Genomic DNA, 10506 nt, shown 5'->3' on the forward strand with positions numbered 1-10506 from the left:
GAAATGGTAGATCCTGCCCTAAGGCACAGAAAAGCTAACTTTGTCCAGGCTTCAAATATCATTTCTCTGGGATCTGGAAATGTCTCAAACAGACAGTGGCAAACAGATTGATATTTTTCATAATGGTTTTTTTGGGGGGGAAGAAAGGTGGTTGTAAAACACTGGACATTAAGAACAATGTTGGGGTTTGGGTTTTTTTTTTTTGCATGTGCTTGCAGAAAACAGCAGAAATAGATACTGCAGCAGGGCAAAGAGTGCAAATGTGTTGCTGGCCTCCTTCTAGATGCTGTTTCCAGTTTGGGATTGTGCTTTTATTGCAGCAGCCTAATGGGACTTTACAGAGACACAGCATAGCCAGGGTTAAGTGACAGTGGTGTACCCTTCCTAGTGCAGTCTGGTCCTTGTGCCTTCGTTCCTTGCATGGGCATAGTCACAGGGAGAGTCTCTGATTCTGATTTTCCCCCTCTTCATGGTGATGCTTTCTCTTCGGAGTGGTCATCTCCCACACCAGTAAATGGCCTGTCCTTCCCCACCTCTGGCAGGGATGGCTCAACAGAGGGATATGGTTTGCCGTATGTACTTGGGTGTAAATTCTTCCAATTTAGTAGCTCTCCTGCTCTCATAGTCTGTGGTTAGTGATTGACTTTTTCCTTTGAGACTCCAAACTGCTAGAGATATCCGTGTTACACTGCTAAACGTTGTATCCCCCAGTCATACCCAGCACTAGCAATATCCACCCCTCTCATATTAGAAGCATTGTCAGCATCGTGTAAAGACACCAAGTCAGTGGGCTCCCGTACAGTGTGTTACTGCCCTGACCTGAGGACTCTGTGACATTTGGGCTTTGTTACCAATTGGTTTGGGCTGAACAGTCTGAGTCACCCATTTATGTTCTTTTTTAATGATTTCCAGTGTTAATAGGTCATTGCTACAGCCTGAAAGGAGCTGTATTCTTTTCAGTGCCTGCTTTGTTGGGAGCAATGTCTAACACATTTACGACAGTGAATGTAATTTAAAGCATTATCTTGCTGAAAAAAAATGCATGTGACCTGGTAAGATACAAAGTTAGTAAATAAAGGAGTTGTAGGTTATCTGGAGAAAAAGTGTTCAAGTGAAGCTCTGTGGGTAAGACAGGCTGAAATGAAATTTGTTTTGGTTTCAATCAAACTTAATGTTCCTGTTGTTCATCTGAGGAGTACCTGTTCTCCAGACATGAAGACTGTACGAGTATATTCAGGTCAGAACAGCCATATAAAATGAATTCTTGTCTTGTTTTTAGAAGAGATATTCTTTGCTGTCTTTCATTTCAAGTAAAAAAAAAATTTAAAGGAATTGAGCACGCAAATTTCATTGCATGCATTTTTTCTGTCAAATAAGTCACCTACAACTTTCCATGTGTATTCCTGAGCTGGGACATCATTAGGCCTGCTGCATCTGCAGCAGCATCTGTTGCTGTGGAAGAGTGTTCTCCTCCAGGGCTAGGTGTGTTGGATTTGTTTTTGATAACAGACAACTTAATGTGAAAAACCACCAGTTAATGCAGCCCTTGAATGCAAATGTCCTAATTTTTCTCAGAGCTTTTCCTGTGCCATTGGCATGTACTTGGCTTTGGCATGTACTTGGCTTTTAAATATTTTTTTATATCCAAGGTACAAATCTGAAGTGGAAGAACTGCTTATAGGCATGTTCTTCTTGCCTGATCCGTCATTCAAAAGAGATCATCTGACAGCTAGTAAACACCATGTACAGAAGGTGATTTCTGCCAGATGGCTATGTGTTTGGATAATAGAGACTCCTGCTGAAAGAGCTATGGCTGTATGTATTCCTCTGTCTTGCTACTTGGGATGGTGATACTGTCTGTAAAGCCAAGCTGCAGGATCTGACCAGAAGTTTTGAAAACACAGCAAGGGACAGCACTGACCCCTCTCGCAAAGCACTTTATCCCCTTTTTAGACTTTCAGTCTGTGTGGCAAAGAGTGTGCCCAACTATTCATGCCTGATATGAATAGCATAGAGGTTTGGTTTCTGAGTAGGTTATTTAAAGCTTATGTGCTGTCTTCTTTCAAGAAGAACCCAGGTGCCAATTTAGCACGTCTGCCCATCAGGGGACCTGCATGTTCCTCATCCAACTTTTTTATGTTGGCATTATAGTGCAGGGCAGGCTGGAATAAGATGCAGAGCTCTCAGCTTACTTCTCCCTTGATACATGACTCTCCTTAGTGTGCCTTTGCATGGGGTCACACAGTGTTAGTCATGTGGGTGCAAGACAATGTGACAGATATGGGCTGCAGCTTATGTGTGTGCCTTCAAGTGGGCCTTCTCAGGGCATGGGCCTCCAGTAACCACTTCTCGTTCCTCCATCCTGGTGGAGCACTACAATTGTGTTTTTGCTGTCTGACCAAGTATCATATAGGCACACCACCACCAGGAGAGCCAGCTCATTCAGCGTGTGCCTTGGAGCACCAGAGAGATGCCACAGCCCTCCAAGACCTGGATAGATAGCTGGGTATCGGCAGGGAGAGGGACATGGGAGTCAAGTGTGTGAGTCTCATGAGCTCAGAATGTGACTTGGCAGGCTTGAAGATGATGGTGGCAGGTGATCTCTCACCATGGGACAAGATTTTGTTTTCCCCAGGTCTTTTATCATGAAACTTCAAAGTATCACGTTTAAAAAGGGTTGCCAATCTAGGATGCTGGCCTGAAGGTTGTGCCAGCACGTCTTTGTCTGTTAGTTGGATAGCTGTCAGCAGATTTCAGCATGTGGCAGTACTGATCTGGAGCAGGACTGTACAAGTTGCTCAATAAATTATTTCAAAATCACTTCTACCAAAGCTCAAGAAGAGCAGCTGTTTCCAGTGAAGATGGAAGTTACAGACTGAAGTCCTGGTTTCCTCTGTAGCGAGAATTTGTTAAATCTGGTACCAAAGGAGGAAACTGCAGCTACTCAGGTGTTCATCAGTCTGCATTCACTTCAGCATGTGGCACAGGATAAAAGTTCTCAAAGACAGCTAAGAAGAATTCAAAATTTCAGCGAAGTTTGTCTCTTGATCAGAGCTGTTGTCCTACATAAATCAGCTGCAGACCATTAAAGGCACACTGAATTTTCAAGTAACATAGATGAGCAGGTTGTGAATATAAAAGGCACGTAAAGGCATTCACTGAACACAGCAGACTTTAATATACTTGAGATATTGCTGAAGGTTGAAAGTAGTGTGTGAAACAGGGCTGTGCAAATATGGCATCATCTCCCAGAACAGGGCTACTCCCTGTATGTGTAATCAGTATTGTATTTGTATAAGGATGAAAATATACTTCTGTACTTCTTATTTATCAGAAACAAAATGAGTGGCATCCTGTGTGGTGCCAATATGCACTTCCAATAGTATTTTAAAGTGTCCCTGTTCAAACAATATCAATGCTTACAGGATCAGAATTCGTGTTCATTATTTGTTCTGTATTTGGGAGAAAGCTGCTCTATTTGTCTGGTTTAATAGAGCTCAAATGATAAAGATAACACGGAGATCCATCCTCATGAAACACTCTTTTTTCATAAGTGCCAAGTTACTTTGATGCTAGGGTTTCCTAATCCTAAATTCTGTAGCTTTTCTGCTCTTTTAAGATAGTTTTTATGTGCAGAATACATATGTATCATTTCAACACTTTTTTTCAGTTAACAGTCACTGGGGTTTGGATGTAGTAGCTCTAATGAGCTGCTCACCATTTCCTCCACAGGTCTTCAGCTGAAATCCAGCCTAACTCAGTCATTAACCACAAACATTCTCACCAATTTGTTGTTGGTGTTGTGAAAGGAGCTTGAGAGGTCTCAGTTTTAGCTTGTGTTATGAACTCATTCCCATGCTTTGTGCTAATTGTGTTAGACACAGACCAGGAGCTGTTGATCAGCCATGACTGTACCTATTAGTCCAGGCAAATAGAAAAGTAAGTTTTCTTATCCCCATTTTAGCAAGAGGCTGGGAGGTAGTTGGTCTGCATGTAAGAGAATAGCACCAAATTTGGCAGAAATGGTGTGATGAAAGCTACTACTTGACCGGGCAAATTAATGTAATGAGTTTAATCTGCACTGAGGAAAGAGGGATTTCTTTAACAGACACTTTGCTGCTTTAAAGAACTTGAAATAGCTGAGCACCACCCTTGCACAGGTGTAGGTGTTGAGCTCAGAGGATGTAGAAAGGTATGCTGGGATGGTTGTGTTACTACTGTGGTGATTAGCAAGGCTGCCTTGTGATTGTAGGGCTGTACTCTGAGCTTGAGTATATACTGGGCTGTCTGCCTGCCTTGCATGGCTTGTTTCATAACCTTAGCAAGCTTGCCAAGAAGGTATATAAGTCCTGCTCCTCTAAAAACATGTTCTTGCTATGTGTGGTGTGGCCTGTATGGGTTCAACTAATTGTTGGATTTTTATTCCACCAGGGATGTGCAAGAGATATAGTAGCAACATCAACCCGTGCTCAGAAGATCAAATATGTTTCTGAATGACTAAGAAACAGACCAAAGGAAACCTTGTAAGTTAAACAAAGGCAGAGGTGTTTTATTTGTTGTCTTCTAAAAACAAACTTAGCTTTTCAGATATAAAGGAGTGTTACAGATGAGAAACTCTGAATCAAAACCACTTTTTAAACTAATGAGGCAGTTAATAAGCACTGTCATTTGCATGAAGAAGAACAACTTTTAAAATGGTAGTGTTCAGTACAGCATAGAGTAGAGAATGGATCTGTTTTTGTCTTGCAAAGAGCCAAAGAAAATGCCTTCCTGAGCAAATAGTCTGGAGAGCTGATATTTGGAAAGATAAAAGACAAAGCTTATTTTGTTTCTGTGTCTCTGAATTGATAGAGCTGAGGAGTATAATAGCTGAAGGAGTGAGCATAAAATACCCCTCCCCAATTCCCCTGGGGTACCAGGTGTACATGGCATGTTAACATATACAATGTTTGTGTTGTTCCTTGAATGATACCCAGTTTAGGATATGTGCATCTTCCGTAACAAGAGTGTAGGAAACAATCCCTTTTACCTGGAAGGAGGTGTAGCTTTCTCTTATTTTTGCTGGGAGAAGAGTTTAGTTAATGGGGGCTGAAAGCCTGGAAAGAGGAGCTTTCCCTCAGAGAAAAGAGACCTTTTATGAGTTCTGAGTACCAGGAACTCTAGAAAACAGTCTAGAAACTTTGCTTACTTTGGAAAGTAGATCTCTACCTTATTCTGCATTTTAATGATGAGGTGGATGGCAGTTTCTTTTTTAGTAGATATTTTAAGTCCTTACTCTGTCATAATTTCTTGTAAGGCTTTAAAACTGACCCACAGGCACTCTGTAGCCTCTCTCCAAGCATGTGGTGTCCCCAGACACACTAAACTTACTGCAGGGTGGGTGAGGGTTATGCTGTTATGAATAGCTAATTAGCTAGGTTGTACCTCCATCTTCACTGTAGCTGTGGGCAGAGACGATCACTGCCATGCTGCTTTGAAGTATGTGTAGAGGATGTGAAATGGAGACAGCCGATAGAGGTTTTTTTGTGATAGTAAAATTTGACTTTTGAGGTTGTGAACGCTGCGCTATACTGACCTTCCTACAAGCTGTATCTGACTGCAGGGTTTGTTTGGTAGTTTTTCTTTCTTTACATCTTGCTGTGAAAAGTTAAATGTGGCTATGCTGTAGAGATTCTTAAACAGAAACTCATGCAGCTGTGCCGGTTCCAGAAAGGGCTTTGAATTAAATAATACGTTTATTCTGAAAAGGAACTTTTTTTAAAATTATCATAAGGCTCCTTCCCTGCAGTACAAGCATTTTGTGGCTCCCAACTGCAAGTCTACATGAAGTGCAAATTGAGCTTCAGGTCCAAAAACCCCCAAATGTGATTGGCTTAAAGACACATGAGACTTGTTTTTCCCCAAGTGTAATGAATTATGGGTGCTTTGTTTCTTCACCTTCTTACTTCTAAGCCTGTTTCACAAGTTCCATGGCAGTCATGAGAGAGAAAGACTTACTCTTCTTATTTCATGTGGTGCCGGGGGTTGACTTATCTGCTAGATATGCTCAAAAGAGATTGGACATTGTTGAAGTGTATGTGCTCTGATGTAAACCAGAGGCACAGCAGTCTGTCCCTTTTTCTGCCTGGCATGCAACAGGGAGGTGAGAAAGAAAAAGGTGCACCAAGGAGAAATGCTCCAGATGGCTGTAGAGAATGTAACTGAGGAGGCACTGTGAGGTGCTGTTTTGGTCGTTGGCTTTCTTAAGACTTTGTGCTGTCTACCTGTCCTGGTCTGCTATGCTCCTCATTGCCCAGTTTCACTCATGAGATCATGAAGAGGCCAAGTGAGCCTCCGCAGATGTTTGTGAGGTTGGGCAGGAGCTGAATTCCCTCAGAGCCATGCCGCTGGCTGAAATTCACCCTATGACATTTCTCCATGCCTAAATGCTCAAGACTGTATGCCCTGAAGGGAATAAACAATGTATGTAACCTATGGAGATACAGTAAAAATGAATTTGTCTGTTTAAAAGTTAATGAGAAATAAAAATTATTATCGCTGTTTCTTTTCACTAGTATGAACAATCCCTCTTAAAATTTCATGCTGCTGAGGAAATAGATACATGCATTTTTATTGCTTTTATCAATCTCACTCATTCATTTCTTAGTGCAAGGCCTTTCCAGAGGATTGGCAATAGCCTTTCTTTCACAACAGCTTGATTTAGGAGTGTTGCTACCCATCATTGCTACATTGGTGGTGAACTGAAATGTTTATGAACTAATCTATACTGTCCTCTCAAACCATAGATTTTGGTAATGGAAAGTTCAGTTTAATGCTCTAATAAACTGTGGTCTGATATGTACTGTGCCAATTCATCTAGAAGGTAGATGTGAGAGTGAAATTTTATTTTTTCAGCAACATTTCAGCTTTCATTTTGAAGTATATGTAAGTGCCTGGGTAAATAAGAAAGTATTGCATTTTTCATTATAAAATAAATGAGAAATAGGTTACTGAGGAAGCATCTTTTCTTCATTACGCATTTGAGCACTTCCTTGTATCCCTATAAAAGTCAACCTCCCTGGCATAAGAAGGGTATAGACTTAAAGCTGCAGCTACTGCATGGACAGTAAGATAGTACTTGGAAGTAGACTGTTTGAATGTGTTGTGTTTAAAGCCCAAGACTTGGTTGAAAACCTGCTGAAGTGGAACAAGTGTTCTTGTAATAATGGTGTGAAATAACGTAAGAGAGAAGCTATGTGAAAAAGGAGAATATATCAGCATGGAAGCAAGTTTACCATCACTGGGAGGGTTACACTTGTGCAGTTTGTTCAGACAGGAGTGTTATACATACTGTGGCTCTTTAATACCTCAGTACTAACAGAGAGAAGATGGATATGAAGGCGGAGTGGGCTTAGTGATGTGAATGGCCAAGTTTGCCTGCCAGAAAGAGGACGTCTTTGCCAAGCTTTCTCTTCTTGGGTTTGCCATTATGGCATGAGGGTCTGGACTAGCAGTTCTGTGTGAAGGACCCAGGTGATGTTAGTGATGCAAGGCACCTCAGTAATAGGAAATAATCACATATATTGCTGTTGTGTAAAAGTGTTGGAGATGTCTCCAAATAGATGGCAAATCTTCGGAGCCTTGGGCTGATGCTATGAGGTGGCAGTGAGTATATACACTGGCTCCTGCAGTGTTAGCGTCAGTTAGTGCACTTTCTGTTCCTTCTTGCTCTAGGGAAGAGTGACACAGCTGTTGTGCTTCCTTGGTTTCTTAGTCTGTAGGTCAGAGGGAGAAATGACCAGTGTCTAGCAGCTCCTGGGAGTGAGAAAAGCAAGCTGCATGGAGAGGGTTGTGAGGAGACATGTCTGAACAACCTTTGCCCAAATGAGCTTGGGGCAGCGGGCGGACCATGCTGTGTACAACACTCAGGTGCTGTAAGACCAGTGAATAACTCCTGACACGTGCCTGACTGCTGTGCTTTGGTGCCCTGGATAAATGCCCCTTTCTGTCCATCTGGTGTCTATTTCCGCACAGAACTGTACTGGCCACTGGCTGGAGACACTTCTTCTAAAATAAATTTTAGTCCAAAACTAGAAAGAACATTGAAGGAGTGCAGAAACAGTTCTTCCTTTTAAGAGACCAGTGTCTGTGTCTTTGACACTTGACTCCTGCATGTGAAAGGAAAGCACCTATAATGTGAGTGGGGCGATGGGGACAGGAGGCTGTGCCTGATGGTCTGTTTGGTGGGTGTGGATACTGTGGACAGCTGTGCAAGCCCATCTGGGTCTGGGATATCTCCAAAGCAAAGCACGGTGCGTAGGACAAAACAGCTTCTGCCTTTTGCTAGCTGAGAATCCAGACCCTTGAGCGGTGCTAAACAGATGGGCGCTGTTCCTCTTGCAGTTTCCTCCTGTCTGAAATCTATCCTGCTCAGTGCATATGAATCTCCTGCTTAGAGGGGCTTCTTGGCTATCCCTGGCCTGGCAGAAACAGCTGTGGAGATGTCTTTGCTCATATGTGTGGTATACAGCCTGTGTCAAGAGCAGAATTACATTCTTGGGCTTAGTGACTGCCTCTCCTCAATTTTTCTGACTTTTCTGCCTTGGTTTTGTAGGACGCCTGCTTGACGGTGCTGGTTGTCATATCTAGTGCTGCATACCAAGGACCAGCGTTTTGCAGCTTGACCTTTTACTGGGGATTTAGCTCTGCTCCGGAGGAGTTCAACTGTCAGTTGTGTTGAGTAATGGAAAGTATGTTCATTAACAATGTTCTATTTAAAATACAAAGCAAATGTAACGATGGCAAGAGGTGTCGAGTGACAGGGACTGTGAATTACTTTTTCCATGCAGAGCATGAGCAGATGCAGAGCAGCCTTCCCCAGCTGCTGGGGTCTCCAGTCTCTCCTGGCGGGTAAAGGAGGAGCTTGGTCATGGTGCATCGTGTGCTGTACGGGAGTGCAATGATACTTCTTGTGCAGAGTATTTCTTTCCTTAGGTGAACACAAAACATAAGAGGAAGCAGCCTTTTTTTGAGGAGCATTCCCCAGGATCAGAGCTCTGAGCAATGCTTGTGTTACTAGTATGGAGGCAGTGGGTTGAAACAAGTTCAACCTTTAAATGGTTTTGAGACAAAGTAGGAGGTTTACCTGCTCTCCTACAGATGAGGCACCAGAGCTGTTTAGGCATTTCCAAACTGTGCTTTTGGGTAGGGTATCTTTTGGATGGGATTATTGATTGAATTAAAGCTGACTGTGAGAGAGGGTTTGGTATGTTTTTTCAATTAAAAAAAAAAGTAATTAAATTTCCAAAACATCTTGATTCTACATTTTCAAAACAAATAGATTTGTTGAAGCTGTTGCTAGCTGAAAGAGGCTAGTGTATCAGGAGTTTGCTGTTCTTTATGAATGACTGAGTTATTTAAGATCACCCCAAAATGTTTTTGTCTTATAAGAATATGAACACTTTTTCAGATATTTGTCTCTGTCTAAATTTGGGGTGGGGAATTTTTTAAAATTACTAAAACCTTTAGAAAGTATAAAAATCCATTCCCTGTGCAGCTCTGTGAAATACTTTGAGATTCAGTCTGTTTAATAGAAAAGGAATACTCTATTTTCATCTGTTTTGTATGGAGAAAAAAAATATTTCTACTCTTGTTTTTGCAAAGTGAGAATAGTATTGGTAAGGTTACCTTGGTTTCTTGCAATTAGAGTTCAGAGAAATAGTAAGATTGGTTATGTCTCATAATCTGGCATTTTGTTTTAAACAAAAATATGAATATGAGTTTTTAAAAATAGGTGGCTTACACCTGCCTACTTCTGCACTGATGAGAAATCATCCCATTTGTAGTCTGGGCTTGGGCCCCAAATATTTTAGAAATTAATAAAACTTGCAATTTCAGAAAGGAAAATACAATGGAAATTTCAGACTTTCCTTTAGGACTGCATCCAACCTTGGTTCTGTGACTATGTGTCAATGCAGTGTGATGGGGCAGTGTAAAAAGGAGGCTGACAGCATATATGGTGAAATGTTGTTTTGGTTTTTGTTTGTTTGCTTTCCCAGCAACTGAGATCCAGCTTTCTTGGAAAGAGCAACCGTGTGGAGCATGTGTGTAGGCAGTATGTTGAGAAGCAGTAGGGTGTCTAGCAGTCCCTTGAGAAATGCCCTCCAGGCTAAGTCCCTATAAATAACTTATCCTTTTAGGATAAGGTTAAATAGCATCTTCCTTTTTTGTTTGTGGGGGGTTTTTTTTTTCTTTCCTTTGGTGAAGAGGTTTTCCCATTATGCATGTAGCAACTGCCTGTAAACTACCTGCTGGCATAAGTCTCTACTCAGAGTATAATGCAGAGATTCATTTGGCTTTGTCTGCCACCAAGGTGAGGGTTTAAATGAGAGATTTTTTTTTTTTTCGGAAGCCTTGGAAAAGAAGCAGCTGCCATTTCAATGTCTGTGGCTTATTCTGGTGCTAGCCATGCCCGCTCTGCCCTGCTGCACCTGTTGGCACTTAAATTATGGTCATTTTGTGCATAGT

The sequence above is a fragment of the Grus americana genome, chromosome 6, assembly GCF_028858705.1.
Source record: "Grus americana isolate bGruAme1 chromosome 6, bGruAme1.mat, whole genome shotgun sequence".
In the NCBI taxonomy this organism is placed as follows: domain Eukaryota; kingdom Metazoa; phylum Chordata; class Aves; order Gruiformes; family Gruidae; genus Grus; species Grus americana.